At 41.3% G+C, this 17,046-nt stretch overlaps 1 long non-coding RNA gene across 3 annotated transcripts; it reads left to right on the top strand.

Annotated features, from left to right (window-relative positions):
- The first annotated feature begins 11,777 nt into the window (after positions 1 to 11,777).
- LOC128809550 (uncharacterized) lies at positions 11,778 to 15,584 on the top strand. Of its 3 annotated transcripts, none has more exons than XR_008437763.1 (4): positions 11,778 to 11,836; positions 13,330 to 13,449; positions 14,193 to 14,327; positions 15,145 to 15,584. It is a non-coding gene; the product is annotated as an uncharacterized LOC128809550 (long non-coding RNA). The 3 variants fall into 3 exon arrangements; XR_008437764.1 differs by having other exon boundaries at positions 14,030 to 14,327; XR_008437762.1 differs by having other exon boundaries at positions 11,794 to 12,058.
- Positions 15,585 to 17,046: the final 1,462 nt, after the last annotated feature.

Raw genomic sequence — 17,046 nt, 5'->3', positions numbered from 1 at the left:
ACGTTTCAGCGTTACCAGCTGGAAACACCCGTACTCTGTGCCTGAGAAGATCCTCCAGAGACAAAGGGAGCTGAAGTTCCTCTGTCTCTGGGGAGCTCTCCTGAACTGGCTGTCGAGGGCACCAAGAGTTCCTTGTTAGCAGCTCACTGACTTCTGCTGCGCTTCTGCTCTAAATAAATCGGGATTTGCCAAGGAGCGCTCATTGTGCTCCCACTGCTCTGGCTTGGACTGGGATTCGCTTTCTTTCTTCCCAATAGCTGGCACGTGTTGGGTTTGGATGGGAATGCTGTGCATCAAACAGGGGTGGTTTGGTTTCTGCTGAGCAGGGCTTGCCCTCTTCAAGGACTTTGCAGTGTCCCTTGGTACGCCAGTGCAGTGTTTTCCACTGGGAAGGGAGGGATGAGCGTTGAGGACAGAGGCACCTTAAACCAAAGAATGCACCTTAAACAGCTTTGCCGCGTCTCTGTCCTTGTTTGTGAGGTGACCATCCACATCCTGGAAGGGGACAATGTTATTTCTACAATGGTTTTTTTTTCCATTAATGTATTTAAAACCCCTCTTTTTATTGTGCCCCACATTTCTGGCCACCTTCAGCTCCACCACACCAGCTTTCGCCACACCAAATTTCTCCCTACGGTGGCTAGAAGCATCTGTGTATTCTTCTCCTGACCTGGATTCCACGGGGCACACAGCTTCCTTTTGCATCCTCTTGCCCAGAGAAGATGCCTGTCCAGGCAAGCCAGCCTTCTGCCTCGCCTGCTTGGCTTCCCACATTTGGGCATCGCCTGCTCCTGTGGCCTTAGGAGGTGATGTTTCCAAAGCGACCAGCACTGATGGAGCCCAGTACCTTCAAAAACATTTTCCTCGGGGACCTTGCTTAGCAGTTCCCCGAGCAGCCTGAAGTCTGCTCTCCTCGTGCTGCGAGCTGAGGCTTTGCTGGCCCTTTTCCTCTCGTCAGAGCTTTGAGGCTCCATTTATTTGTGGTCGCTGTGGCCAAGACGGCCGCCAATCCCAGCTTGGCCCAGGGCAGGTGGGGCTCAGACGGCGGCCTGGCTCTAGGGGGACTCAGCTGGAGAGTCCTGGGCTGTGGGGGGCTCCTCCCTTACTGGGAGGAGGCTCCCCAGGGAGGAAGAAGGCTCTGGCATGAGCCACGAGCCCCCTTGCCTAGGGACAGCAGCAGGAGATGTGTCTCTAGCATATGCTGTCTTGAAGGGGCAGTGGGAATCTGTGGGGCTGAGCTGAGAGAGGGTGTTCCCCCAGCCCAGCAGGCAGGAAGCCCCTGGCACTCAGCAAGGGCCGACTTTCAGGACACCAGGAGCAGCCCCTCCCTCACCAGTGCTCCCAGCCCCTAACAAAGTTTTAATATGCACATGGTTGCTACCAAGGTCTCTCCCCGTGGGAACAGGGCTTGACATTCTAAAAAGGGGATCAACACCCCGGGGGCAAGGCCAGGACGGGGGGGAATGAGCGGGATGAGTGTGAGACGGCCACCTCTACCCCTCCCATCCCACACCAGGGAACAGGGACCTTCCTGGGACATATCCAGGAGGATATTCAGCATCATCCTTGCCTGGGACAGCAGTTCCAGGGAAATCCAGGAAGGATCAGTGTCCAGCTCTGTGTCCTGATGGCCGCCTTTCCCACCCCATGCTCCCTATAGGTTCAGCTTTGCAGGAAGGAGCCACATGAGCCTCCTGGCCTTAGATGGATTTTTCTTCCAGGAATTTGCTGTGGAGCTCATTTCTCTTTTCTACTCTTTCCGAGCTCCTGTAAACATAGTGTAAAAGTGGAAGCGGCAGGAGGAAGGGAGAACACACAGCTGGGCGACTCTTGGGCGAGAGCTTTTCCCATGTTGATCAGAATTCATCACCGCAAAAGCATTGGGCTAACATTTGGAGAAAGAGATCATGTCCCCATTCATGTAATCCTTGGAAGCTGAATAAAATGGGATAAATCACTTTCTTAGGTGACTTCTGTAGATTGTAGCTTATGTTCAATGAGGATAACTAATCCAATGATTTTGCTTTAAGGAGTCAGGGTGAAAATGTGAGTTAAACCCTTGCTGAAGGAAGTGCCATCCCCTCTTTACTGACATAACCTCTGTAACATCCACAATTGTGTTGAATTTCAATCTGTCAGAGTATCTGTTTTTGCAAGAGTAAAACCCATGGTTTTCAACAGTCTACTCCAGGAAGATCTCATGAATTGTACAATACTACACTGCAGTGAAGAAGCCACAACTAAAGGAGGTGACTCTTTGCAGAATCTGCTAAATTACATGCAGCATGTGGAGTCGAGAAAACAAGTTTATCCTTAGGATTGTACTCACATGTATGTGCAGAGAAGAAATGAAATAGAAGTTTTGCTGATACGGAACCTTAGAAACTTTCTTTTCCCCTCCCAGGCTTTTTCTGTATCAAGTGAAACATTTTTATAATCTGTTGTTCCTTTGCTAGTGATGTGTCAGTTTGCTGCAGAAAGTACCTAATGTACCCAAAGACTTCCCTTCACAGTAGACTTTTTCTGGATAATCCAACATACCATACCTGGTATCATATTAAAAATAAGTAAAATCAATAGAGTAATACCTGTTGTGTTTGGAAGAAGCTTACTAATCTGTCAGTGTGGCATTAAAGCCCGTTCCAGGTTTAGTGCTCACTAACTCACTCTGCAGTTTCCTGTTGCTTTTGATAGGCTTTTTTCCCCATGCCTGTAGTCCCCAGAGAAGGAATATGCAAGATGTTAAAATAATACTGTGCTTAAGGTGGGGTAGGTATGAAGCATAAAAGGAAACTCATATGGTTCTGATTGAATATTTCCTTTGCTAGTTCCATTATGATTGAAGCAACTTTAAAATAACAGCCACACTGAACCTGCGGGAGCTATATGTCAATGTTATTTTCAATCTTTTTATAATGTTATGATAAAAATCATTCAGTCCTTCACATTTGCAGAAATAGAGTTCTTCCTAAATGCATCAATAATTTTTTTACTTTTAAAAAGGAACTTCTGATTTAGCAATTCAGGCAGTTCAATAGCTGGAGTTTCCTACTGCTTAAGATGTGCAACATCTGAATTATTTCTTTCAGCATGTAGTATCTACTAAGTAGATCAGTCATTTCAGAGACAAACAGAATGGTAAAGTTTATATGTGAAAGAGTGAAATTACCTTTCTTGGTTGATTTTTTTCCTGAAGAGACATTCTCTGTTGGCAATCTCATCTTCAGAATGGTACTCATGTATCTTTTGAATGAGACATGAAATGAAAGCCCTAAACACTGCTGGTCATCAAAGATCCAGTTGAACCTGTATCCTGTTTCAGCCGGTGTAATTGAATTCTGCCTTCTTTAGCAATGTCAGAGAAATTACCAGTTGAAATAGCTGTCTGGCAAACGTGGAGTGGCACCCATGTCTTAATATCATAGATGGCCATATTTCTGTGATAGCTTATGGATCCCTACAGCTTTTGATGGTAATTCCATAGTTTTAAATGCGAATGACTCTTAGGTGGAGTACAGGTGTGTGGATGTGTGAAGGTGAGCTCATCCACCATTCTCACTGGACTGTCTTGGAAGCAGTGGTATCTCTGAACTGGACAGCACAGTTCAGCAGGGCCATTTACTGGTTCTTGCAGCCCTCCCACATCATCTTGTTGCAAATCTGGTAGGCAGAGGTGCTTTTAGATCCGAGAAAACTGGGAGGGCACTCACACTCTGATCAGAATCCCACGTATCACTCCTGCATGTGTTGCAGCCCCCCAGCTTCTTTATAATAGCCTGCCTGTTCATTGCCAACTTGGGATGTAGACACACTCAGTTCAAGAGAGATTAAATAGATTTTTCTCATTTTCAAGACAGTGTTTCAACAAGTTGCCAGCATGAGTCTGTACTTTCTTTTGCATTTGAGTCACTGACCTTGAAAACCAATAGAAGTTTTCAGGCTCAGAAGTGAAATTGCTTTGTAGTTGTGAGGAGAAGGTTGGTTCTTCTCTTGAGTTTTACCAAAGTATTAACACTGTTTATCACACAAGTCAATGTATGGCCAGTATGTTTATTTTACTTGCTTACATGACTACTTAGGAGGATTGAATTCCAATGTTTTATGAAGATCTTCTACTTTTTCATTAGATGTTTTGGAGCACAGGTGGTACTGCAGTGTGGGAGAGATGTTTAGCTATCAGTAGTGGTTATGTAAGGAAAACTTGGTCTCTGTCAATTGTTTGTGATTAGGTTTCCTAGAAGGAGACCTAGTGTTTTCTCTGGTGTTGGTTGGTTTGCTTGTTTTCTCATTGCCATAGATTGGGTAAAGACTGTCCTGTGAGCTGTGTCAGCCCCTGCAGAAAGTGAGTTTAGTAGTTATATTGGGTTTGAGGGGCCAGGTTTTGGCAGTTGTCAAGGCCACAGGGTTGGCTTTTGTGAGAAGCTGCCAGAAGCTTCTCCCATGTCCAGCAGAGCCAAGGCCAGCCACTTCCAGAATGGACCTGCTGCTGGCCAAGGCCCAGCCAACCAGTGATGGGAGTAATGCCTCTGATAACAGATTTAAGAAGGAGGGAAAGGTATTGTGCAGAAGTAGTTGCAGTCAGAGAAGAGCAGGCTGAGAACATGTGAGGGGAACAGCCCTGCAGACAGCCAGGTCAGGGCTGAAGGAGGGGCAGGAGCTGCTCCAGGCACTGGAGCTGAGATTCCCCTGGAGCCCCTGGTGAGGCAGCTGTGTCCCTGCAGCCCATGGAGGGCACAGGGATGCACAGATCCACCTGCAGCCCATGGAGGAGCCCACACCAGAGCAGGGGGATGCCCAAAGGAGGCTGTGAACCTGTGGGAAGCCCATGCTGGAGCAGGGACCTGGCAGGGACCTGCAGACCCATGGAGAGGGGAGTCCATGCTGGTAGTCCTGGTAGGATTTGTGACCCTGGGGGACCCATGTTGGAGCAGGGTGTACCTGGAAGGACTGCACGCTGTGGTAGAGTGACCCACATTGGAGAAATTCATGGGGAACTATCTCCCATGGGAGGTACCTCACACTGCAGCGGGGGCAGGATGCTTCTTCTAGCAACAGAAAAAACCTGTGATGATCTGGCCATAGCTTCCATTCCCCATCTCCCTGTGCTGCTGAGGGGGAGGAGGTAGAGCCTGGGAAGAAAGGAGGGATGGACAGAAGGTGGTTTTACGGTTTATTTTACTTTTCACTATCCTGCTCTGATCCTTTTATTGATAAATTCAATTAATATCTCTAATTCTCGCCTGTTTTGCCCCTGACAGTATTTGGTAAGTGATCTCTTCTGTCCTTATCTCAACTCATGAACTTCTGCTATATTTTCTCTCCCCTGTTCAGCTAAGAAGGGAAGAGACAGAGAGGCTTTGGTGCATGTGTGGCATCCAGATGAAGAGTGAAATTACACAGAGAGAGACAATAAAAATATTTACTAAACGCTCCTGGTGCATTCTGACATTGTAACTCCCAGTTTTGTGCCATCTATAAATTTCATTACCTTGTGCTTGGTTTTGATTCTGATGTTAGAGAAAGATTAATCTTCCATTACAGTAGTGTGACCGGGCAGGGGCCTTTTTCCTTGATACTCATTCTCCCAGGACACCTGTCCTGTCCACTTCTTGTGCCAGCCACAGCTCTGGAAAGCCTATCAGTCAGTCCAAAATGAATTAAAAATGGGGGGAAAATCTCTGTGTATTTCAAGAGATTTTTGGTTTTTGTCTGTTACAACCCTGGCAGGTTTGAATTCTAAAGTGAATGGAAGCTGCTTTTTGAGATGGGACTTCAATTTTCTAGAAAAGCCTTTCTTTCCCCCACCTTTTGTTGTTTTGGTTTTCACCCTTGGAATATCCAACACAGAGTTTTTCAATTCTTTCCATTAACTGTGTGGAGAAATTAAAGATTTTATTCATCCCTCAGAAGTTTTCTTCCATTTTCCCATCTGAAATCTTGTTCTTCTATAGAGAAATCTCCAACTTCGATAGAGGTCACAGCTGATGCTATTTGAGGTGTGTGTGCTGATAGCAGTAACAACTCCCTCAGTGATGCCATTAATCATTTGCAGGTTAGGGAGTCAGATATGGTGTGATAATACCTGGCTATTCCTAAAGCCTCCCTTTTGAGATGGCTTGAGTCATAGGTTTCTTTTTGAAGAGAGATTTGATTTTTTTTTTTTTCAATCCCTCCTCCCCTTATCTTTTCTCAGCAGGTTTTATTAGGTGTATACATTACTGAATAAGATGAAAGAAGGTTGAATGTGTAGATGGATGATGGTGGGTCACTGAGGATGCAGAATCTAATTAATACTGAACAGAATTTCTCTATCTCTAATGTCTGTCTCACTGAATTGACTGTAGGAGATTTTTTCAGATCCTCTCCGTGATATATATAGTTTGCAAATGTGAAAAGAGTTAAATACAACATTACAGAAGGAGGTAGTCCACCACTCCCTCGTCCAGCCACTATAAAAAGACACATTTCTTTGTTACAGTTGTAGGTTGTCCTAGTTGTGCTAAAAGTTGCCTTAGTGTGTGTTAAATAAATTAACCGCTGTGTTAAATCCATTATTATATCTTCTTGGTACAATCCACAAGATTAAATTGGTCACTTAGTCCATTTGCAGTATAGCTTCAACAGTGAACTGATTCACTGTAAAAATAAATTGAAATAGCTCCATTGGAGGAAATTCTTCCAGGGAGAAGGAACATCCAAAGCAAGAAATGTGATATAGTTGGCATTGCTACTCTGTTAACTTGTGGGAAAATGGAAGACATGTCACCTCATTGCATTTAATGTAATTTTTCATGAATGCTAAATTCAATCTAGTTAAAGAAACTTCTATACAGTGTATTCACATTTCTAGATTTCATGTTCTACTCTTCTTTACACTTCTGTATATTAAGTGCCAGACTTAAAGGGCATAGACATTTTTTCTAAGCCAAATTGAGAAGTAAAAGGAAGGAAGAATTTTGTCAGTCAAAGCTAAAAATAACTGCCTGTATGTGCAACAACCAATTTCTGTTTTCCACTGAAGGAAAGATAGCTTTTTTAGAGTCATGAAGAAAAGGGTCCAACCAAACCAAGGAGTAACTCCCTAAATGTTTTACTTTTCACTATTAGAATGTCTTACTTTTGAATATCAATTTAAAAAATTATACCTAATGTGAAGGACTGACCATATCAGAAGCAAAAGGTAAAAATCAAAGTATTTTATCAACCTGTAAAGACCTATAGGCTTTCTGGTTTTCATAAGCTTTTCATTTATACTGTTAGTTGTACTGAAACAGGCTGAAAACCTTGACCTATTAAATTTGAGGAAGAGGGATTTTGTGAGAACCTGATTTATCTGACAGAGTGATAAAAGACTTTGTCAGTCTTTACCACAGTAAGTTATCTTCCACTACGAGTAGTCATGTGGCTTTCAATTGTCTAATAATGATGTAAAGTACAGCTCAATGAAATGCTAGCCCGGGAAAATTAATCCAAAAAGTGCAATTAATGAAAGGAATATTAAGTGGTAATATGTATTCAAAAAACATTTTGAAAGTAACATTTGGTTCAGAATATATGAGTCACTTATCTGATGTTGTGAGCATCAAGCTTTATAAATATTGGGATATATTATAAGGTTGTAGTTTGTCTATTAAAAAAAAAAAACAAAACTGTGTAACACTCAAGAGTTATAGTTGTCTCTTTCCAAGAGCAGTAGATTATTCTAAATTTCAGACATGTTTAATGTCACCCCTTATGTTCATTGAGGTCTCTTACAGTCTGTTCTGGGTTTTATGTGTGAGTGAGAAATAACAGAGATCTAAACAAAAGAACCTCCACCTACAGAATACCAGTGAGAATGCTCAACTATTTTCTTGAAATCAAAACTGTGGGGCATACTTCTCCAAAAACACTTCATGCTTTTATTGTGTGAGAGATAGATGTTTCTATCTGTTCTTAACTTATAACAGGATGCTGTGAGGAAGAAACTGTAGGAAATGTATCAGTGGTTTCACTGCTGGAAGTCTGAATAAGAACAGTAAGTCTGGAACTGTTCTCACTGTCCCAATTCTTTGAAACAAGATCATGCACCTCCATGAATATGATAGCAGCTACTCCTCTGAAATACTGGTTTTTTTCTTGTTTTTCTTTCAATCCACAAAAACAGGCAAACAAACAAAAATGCATTTTATAAAACCCTTTGATACAAGCTTAAACTATAATTGTTCTTTTCTACCTCTTCCTACTTTCCTCTGTGAGTATAGATGAAAAATGGTCCCACAATTGAAATGAGACTATGCAATTTGCTTGGTCAAGAGAGGTCTCTTAACCTCTATCCCTTTTTTTTTGTACTGCAAACTTTGTGGTAGATTTTATGGACATACCTGGAAATTGAGGATCTCATAAATCCGATGGCAGTCAGCTGCCGTGTGAGAGTGGTGTTTGTGCAACTGAAAATTGTGAATTTCTCAGCTGATGTTTGAAATTGTTGACTTTATTGAAAGGAATCTGTTGGTAGAGCTAGAGCTAGGCCATGGCTTTTCCTGGAGCTGACGACAGCACGGTCTTCATTGTGGCTCACTTTTCTGTGGGCTGTTGTCTTGGTGCAGAAAGACGGATTTGCCCAGGGAGGAAAGAAAACAGATGCTTTCTCCAGGTTTAGGAAAAAAGATCGAATGTGTTGGTGTGTGACTGATAAAACGAGGATCCTAATGAGTTTTAAAGCACTCTGATTGACTGCTTTCAACTGTAGTGGAGCTTGCTTGGGGCTGCATGAAGAACCTTGTGATGATAACTCTTACTGGCCTTTTTGCTCGATTTTATTTGTGCTTCATTCTTGGTGAGCCAGAGCATTTGAGTTATTTTTCATTCTCTTACCCACCCACTCTGCCCTTGAATGTTGTTGTTCATCTCTGTAGCTAAACAGTGGTTTTCTTTGGCATTTGTCTTATCTTACAGAATCAATATGGAAAGGAAAAAAAGGGAGCAAGACCTTAAATATTTTTAACTTTTAACAGACAGCTGAACTAGAGTCTTAGAGTGTGTCAAATCCACATAATGCTCAGGGAATGCTGCATGCAATTCAACAAAAACTAATTAGATGTGATCCTCCAAATGGGTTTGTGTGTCTGTTCTTAAAATGCAGCAAGTAGTCTGGGGAAGGGTGGAAAGAAGCTGCTTTGTGAAGACAGCTTCTTACACTCTGTGACTAAAATAAATAATGGCACTTTTGGGCTTGAGGTGCACATTATTTTGGTTACTCATAGATGTCCTGCTGCTCAAGCACCCTGGGAAACAAATGCATTTCTTTTATAAGAAAATGAAACCCAGAGTTAGTTTGCTCAACGCTTGTTTTGATTCTCTGCTGAAGATTATTGTGTGTTTCCCTGACTGCCCCATGTTCTCTCTTGTTTTTTCCTTATCTGGTCTGAGACGGTATAACAGAGAAGAAAAACGGCCATATCAAGTTGATCTGTAGGTCTTGAGTTTCAGGAACTGCTTTCCTTGTTGATAACCATTCTAGGTGAATTCCATTCCTTCAAAGAAAAGAAGGCTGTATTTTGCCATGTCAAATTACTCTATCATTGTTAGTTAAATACATTTTTTTTTGAGGGAGGAGAATGATCTCAGATTTACGGAAAGCCAAAACTTGCATCTCTTTTTTATAAAAAAACCTTACAGGTTTTTATATGTATACTATAAGATTATGCTGATTTGGTCTTTCTAGTCAAGGATATGAAACAGAGTACTGGCTGTGCTAATCAAAAGACATATGTAATCCTCTGAATATCAGATAATTTCTCCCAGTGCCTTGAGTTAAATATTTTGGCTGCTTAAATGTTATTCTTCAGTTAATACTGTTGTTCTTGTTCATGGCAGGTATGAATGGATTTCTTTTATGTGTAGTTCTCTCAGCCAGAACACACAGGGTGATTTAACCTTTTCTCTTAAACACCATTTTTTGGCGGGGGGGGGGGGGGGGGGGGTGGGGAGGGGAGTTTTTGTGTCTAGTGAAGCCCTAAACAAACCACTTGAGCACCAGAAGAGCTAAAGAAATGGTAAAGAATGTGCTGCCTTTCTGAGGTGGGCAGTTCTGCATTCTGTATCTTCTTTCTATCTGACCCACACATCTGAAGGAAAGATAAGAGTTGCTGCTCAGTGTGGACAGATAGCTTGGGTTCCAACCTCATCTACTCCTGTGCTGGAAAAATACAAATACTTCCTTAGAGAACCATGGTCAACACAGTCAGTTTAGCTTAATGGTAGGATATTAAGTGTGTTAATAATAGTAGAGATTTGGCAGTACATTTTGTCACTCTTTACATGTTATCTGAGTATTTTTAGATTGAAAATCATACAGAATTTCAACAGAATTTTGTGCACTCTGTGCAGAATGCTCAGCCACTGACTAAACGCAGTTTCATTCCCCTGCTTGCCCCATTTCTGTTTCAAAGTGCCATTCAGGCTCAGTGTGTGAGCTGGCTGGGAGTCTCTGGGTGAGCTGGACAGATATTCAGTCCTGAGCATGCAGTAGAGAAAGGGCAGAGCTGCTTTCTGACCAGGTCATACTTGTGGAATGTAAGCTTTGTGACCACAGGTATGGTGTCACAAAGCTAATGTTCTACAGTTATGACCTGGTCTGAGGCTTGGAATGTTTCACAATATTTTCATTCCTTTAATTACAAGAAATTGTGTCAGTTCTGATTTTGTGAATATTTCAAAGCTCTCTGCATTGAACAATATGTTGACACATTTTAGATGTCAAAGGTGAGCAAGGTCAGAAGTGCTACTTCTTTACAGGAGAATGCAGTTCTATCATTACTGCTGTTAAAAATCAGTATCTCCACAAGGTTCCCTACATCCAGTTCTGGTATGACCAGTTGCCCATGGAAACATTCATGAAAGCTGACCTTCCCAGTCCTTTGATCTTGGCAGATCTCTGGGGAAAATCAGGGCTTTTTTTTTACTGTCATTTAGGATCATTCAGCCATAGGCTGAAGGAAAATGTAGTTCTGTTGACAAAATCAACATAGACAGGTATGATAGAAATTCAGCTGTTAATTCATATGTGAGCGCTGTTCTTTCACATAAAACAGTTTCTTAGAAAATGTCTTGTGATTAAAAGGCAATGGTTATATTCCAATTCAAAACACCACCCCGCAGCGTGTACGTTTTGACAAGGTTTATGAGTCTTACTTCTGAAAGCACTCTAATGCATGACCTTCACAGGTGATTTATGATGATTTTTAGGAGGCTAGGTAATACTGTAAAAGGACAAGGTGAAGAGAGAACCGTATCCAATTTAGAAGTGATTAAAATAAGGCTTAAGCAAGAGCCGCATTTACAATATGTTCAGTTCACTTCATGAACAGGAAGAGGCATGAATGATGGCAACATCATGAATGAATTTTCTTGGTCCTAGTAATCTGCAGATTAGCCACCTGGTATTGCTGCATATGTTGCTTTAAAAATCTCAGTCAACACCTGTGTCATAATTTGGAGTGGAAGTAATTACAGACTGTGACTGACACTTCTGTTAAAATGCTCTGGTTTTCAGGGTCCATTTCTGCCTGAGAGTCCCTTTTTCTTTCACTAATACAACAAGTCCAAAATACATAGTTCCACTGTTTTTACCTCATAATAAAAGAAGAAAATATATTGGTTTTTAAGGTATCACCTGCTCATATACAAACCACTGCCAAGTTGTAACCAGATGCTTTGATGGTTCGATCATAACAGTGTTTCTTCTTTTATAGGAGCAGCCCCAGTAGCCGGTTATGCTTCAGGCTTATCTCACACTGAATTTTCTCTCTGTCTCTTTTACGGCCAGCCCAGCTGGAAGGTGACACCTCAAAAGGTTTGGCTTCCTTGCTCTGCAGAGAGCCTCTCTGTGGATCTGCTGCTCTTGGAGCTGTTCTGGGGAGGTGTGAGAACTCCTCCTTTTCCCCTCTCATGAGCGTAGCTGGGGCTCCATTTCAGCCAAGCCAAGAACCACAGCAGGACTGGTGCTCCCCACCATTCCCCTGTGGAGAGGCAGTGGCATTCTGCAGCCAAGTGAGGCATCTGGTGCCTCTCTGAGGTAGGAGGGAGGGGGAAGAATTTTGAATTCCCCTCCTGTCTCCCCTTAGAAGAGACAAATAATAGCAGAGAAGCAGCAAGAAGCGTTTCCTAAACCTCCTCTCAAAAAAGGCATCTTTTTCAGCCAGCCTAGGATTGCTTGGCAGGCATAGTACGGCTTGAGTTGCTTTCACTGGGAAACCATAGAATGGTTTGGGCTGGAAGAGGTCTTCAAAGTTCATCTAGTCCAAACCCCCTGCAATGAGCAGGGACTTCTTCAACTAGATCAGGTTGCTCAGGTCCCTGTCCCATCTGATCTTGAATGTTCCCAGGGATGGGGCATCCACCACCTCTCTGGGAAACCTCTTCTAGTGTTTTGCCATCCACAGTATAAAACTTTATCCCTTTACCTAATCTAAATTGATCCTTTTTAGTTTAAAACTATTACTCCTTGTCTTATCACAACAGGCTTATCCCCTCTTTCTTATAGGCCCCCTGCAATTATTGAAAAGCCACAGTGAGATCCTCCTGGAGGTTTTTCCTCTCTAGGCTGAACAACTTCAACTCTCAAATGTTCTTCGTAGGAGTGGTGATGAGAACGGGCATAAACTCATGCTTAACACCACCTTTACCGGATTGCTGTACTCCAAAAACCAAGTGTCTTTCTAGCAGTTGAGAAATATAGGTGGTAGTATGGGGGATGGATTTCTTCTTTACCTTTTTCCACACTGCCTCTGTGTTGGCCAGGTTTGTTGTTAAAGTTCACTCTCATCTGATTCTTCTCACTCATTGCTACTCATGTACAAGAGCTTGTGTTTCTTTCCTCCACAATATCACCTTGCTAGCTAATGTCCAAAATAGTTTTGGAAATTCATTAAAAATGCAAATGGAATATGCTAGTGTTATTTTAATTATGAATCAGACGTTACCTAGGAGTTAACAGACAGCTTTCTAGACAATAACAGAGCTGTGAGTTTCTTCAGTGAAAATGTCATGGAGATATCCTTCAATATCTTGTGATGTAATTTATATATTCCATTCTATGTATGTATGGTTTGTGGCATTTTGCATTTAATACCCTTAAAATTTCTATTTACCAAATAAAAAATGTAGAGAACTGCCTTAAAATGGGATCAAATATATTGCTGCCTTTGATCAGAATAAGATCAAATTCTTTGCCTCAAACTGGTTTTACCATAGTGTAACTTTGTTGAGTTAGTTGGCAGTAATGAATTGCAGTTGAGTACATCTTCTTGGAATCTGTGACTTAATTTTTTTCTTTCTTCTATTGAGGTTTCTCATTGACACAATTAATGCTTCATCTGTGAACCTGGCTGAACAAAGTGTCATCCTCTGCTCAGGAAATTTTTGAGATCCTGATTCTAGGGAGCTGGCAAACTCCAGTTCTCTGAGGTAAAACTCTTTAATGGAATGGTTCTTCAGCAAAATTCCAGATGCTTTGTGATCTGTGAGACACCTTGGGAAAACCAAGGTAAAAAGCTGAAATAGAAAAGAATCCTGCCAAACTGGCTGTGGTAGGCCACTGAGTTATTGCCAGGAAGAGGATTAGGAAGGCTTTTACAAGTATCAAACTGTGCTTAAATTCATAGTAGGATATAAAAATGTATCTCCCAGTGGGCCAGAAACAATTTTAAACACAGTATCTGGGGCATTTGGCTCTTCCTTTCTTCAATGCCAAGACCTGAATTCAGGAATTTCTATTGCTTTTTCTTCTTCCCCAGATAGCTCCATTTACCAGAGCACTAAAGTAATGAGAGATGTGTAAGGAAATTAGAATTTTCTCACTTCCTGAGTTTGCTGAAGTCAGGGACAGAATAGGAACTTGAGACTTAATATCTTAAATCTATTTTGCTATAATTTAGCATACTACTTCAGTTCTCTTCAGAATTAAGACCTCTTCTAGTATCTTCAGTTTATATTCACCTATATATTATTTTCCCTCCCACTGTTGCCTTGAATCCGTGTTTTCTAGACCTCTCATCTATTTTGCTGTCCTCTCCTCTGGATCTTGAGTTGATCCACGTTGCCATTAACCTTGTTACCTGCTCTTTGGTGGACATAATACAGTAGGTAAGACCCTCAGGAATGTGAACATCAGGAGAGGATACACAGTGCTTTTGTCCCTTCCTTCCAAGGTGATGATGGCTTTGATTTCATTCTGGTATGGCATCACACTCAGGCTGTGATCTGCTCCAGGTCTTACTCTGCTGCTTAGTTCTCCTGGCATGGATGGTCAGGGAAGAGGAGCTGGGCCAGCAAAAATGTTCAAGGTAGAACAGCCTTGAGCATAATGACTCAACTCTATTTCATCTCTACTAATTTCTTGAAAATTGGCCTGCATTAGTTACCCACTTTCTGCTAAATAAATCAGAATATTTCTGTATGACACTGCTGCTCAGCAGTCCTCTTAATGAGCATTGTGAGATGATAATTTGTAACCTTGAGCCCTGAACTTTCATTAATTTCAGTAGTCAGAGGTTGATTAAATGAGTTGTTTCCAGGAGAATAAATCTGCCTGCACACATAGAGAGAGTAATTGACAACACACCAAGAGTTCCTGTATGGCGATTCCAGATGTAAGAGTCCGGTGTGATTTTGTATCTGTTTGTAAGCATGGGAGCAGCATTGGAAACCTCTGCAAATGTTTCCCATTTTCAATGTGAAACAGCTTTTACAAACCCTTGAAAACATTAAAATAATGCTAAAAAATAAAGGAAGCATTATTTGACCTGAAGCATGGTTGTTTCACTTTCCAATGTTGCAAACAACTAAAAAGCCTTGTTATTTTGACCCACTCTATTTAAAATGTTAATTGTGTAATATAAACTTTAGAGATCTTCTGCCATTGCTAATCTCAATCTTCATTTCTCTTCTTAATTGCACATTTGAACAAGAAATTGTAATGTTTTTAAATTAGCTCTTAGGATCTATTGGGTCTTATGTGAAGGAGAAGGTAGTTCCTTGGCGGAGATGAGGTTTATATCCAGCTAGATCTGGCTGGTTTCCAGCAACATTGCAGAAGTTGCATTTGCAACAAACATTTTTGAAAAATATGTGTTGAGTCATCATTACTTTTCCTTTCCTCAGTCCTGCTGTCTGAAGGAAGCCCATGTTTTGTATCAGAGCGCTGCTTGGCTGGTCTGGGAAGAAGCAAGGGTTCTTGGTACGTGATGGCCAGGATTTGATAACAAAGAATAAAATTACAATGGAAATCAGGCAAGTTCTGTTTAGACAGGAAAGGGAAAAATGGCTCAGAGTTTGCCATGTGGTATCTCATATCTTGAAAAATAAACAATGTTGTCTCCTTTGGTATTTTATTGTATATTAACGTCTATCATTAATTAAATAATAAAGTCTCTAGCACTTTATACCTGCATAAGGAGCTTTCAGATGATCTAATTTAGTTCTCACTTACCATGAGAGACTGTGTCACATAGTCCTCTTTATGGATTTGTCAGATCTGTCCTAAAAATAGCTATTTCTTTAAAAATAAATAGTTACTATCTTGCTCCTCAGTTTAAAATGATATTTCAGATATTGCTTTCTTATGGCTAGGAGTCCTCCACTGATTTCTATTCAAGACTTACTCCTGACAGTTAATATTCACTTGTATTGGTGTTCTGCCACTTGTCATTTTTCCTCTTAAATGAAAAAAAAAACAAAACCCTTTTTATCACTTGTCCTAATGAGTTTACACAAAGGGATAATATCTCCTCTTGGCTTTGAATGTGCCAGGCAAAATAAGTGAGGAACAGTATATTTCATAAAACAGATTGTTGTATGTCTTAGTGCCTCTCTTCACTTGCCTTTTTTTTTTTTATTCTTGAGCAGAGCTGAAAAAGAATTGTATTGAGATAAGCATCACTGTGGCTTGTTTCATGGCATTAATAGCTTTATGTTGTTGTTACAAATGCTTCTGTTGATAAATTCTAGATAGCTTTTGCCTTTTTCTACAAAGCTAATCTTCCTTATTCTATGATCCTCTGACTGATTAACATGGTCTTCATCCTCCCCACTAATTTCTCACTGATAATTTCCCTACTTTTAGTAGAAATACTTATTATTATACTAGGCTCTTGAGCAGAATCACAAAGCACATTATATCATTACTTTTTGTTCAGTTTCTATTAGGCAAGACTTTTCCTTTCTTTCAGAACGAAATTCCAGTATTTCCTGGCATTGGCAGTGCTTTCCAAAGTTGTACCAGTCTAACCAACCAAAGCTGTGCCTCCTTTTTTGTGTCTTTGATAAAAATACCAGATGAGCTCTAAGACAAATGTTTAAAGAAATTATCTTCCCCGGTTCTTTTTCTTTTCAATCAGTAAGCTTCCATGAACTTTAAGGGTATTATTACTCTGTTTTTATTGGTGAGTATACTGAGATGGCATCGTTGGAAAAGCATGGATCTCCAAAGCAATTTAGTCACTTGTAATGGGGCTGTGAAGAATGTAGATGTCCTACTGTGTAGCCCCTCATTAAATGCTATAATTGTATGTCTGTGAATGCTCCTGTTTTCACATGTGGAATGTCCTAGAGGCCGTAAATTCTGCTTCTGTATGTATCCAGTTTATCTACTTTATCAGGGATGCCCAGCCCTGCACTTCATGCCAAAGCCATTGTAACTAAAACTCTGAAATAAGCTTTATTGAGACCCAACTAACTGGAGTGCTCCAATAATCCTGCCCTGGAGCTGGGCTCCTCGAAACACGTGCTTGACCCAGCTGTAGCTGCTGCTTTTGGTCAGAGACATTAGGCAGAGCATTTCTGTTTGTGGTTGTACATCTCTTACAGAGTGGCTACTAATATTCTTAATCTCAAATTTTTTATTTAGGATGACTCCCTGTGCTTGAGGTGTGGCACATCTCCCCTCCTCCCAGAGCAGGGTGTGAGGGAAGGTCCCTTTTAAGGTCTGCTGATGTTGGTGTTCTACTCTGCAGAAACCAATAAAGACTGGTTTGCCCAGGGTGATAACCATGGGCACAGATTCCT

This window comes from Vidua macroura, chromosome 6 (assembly GCF_024509145.1).
Source record: "Vidua macroura isolate BioBank_ID:100142 chromosome 6, ASM2450914v1, whole genome shotgun sequence".
NCBI classification, from domain to species: domain Eukaryota; kingdom Metazoa; phylum Chordata; class Aves; order Passeriformes; family Viduidae; genus Vidua; species Vidua macroura.
Note: the sequence above shows the minus strand (reverse complement) of the source record. Positions and strands in the feature narration are given on the sequence as shown.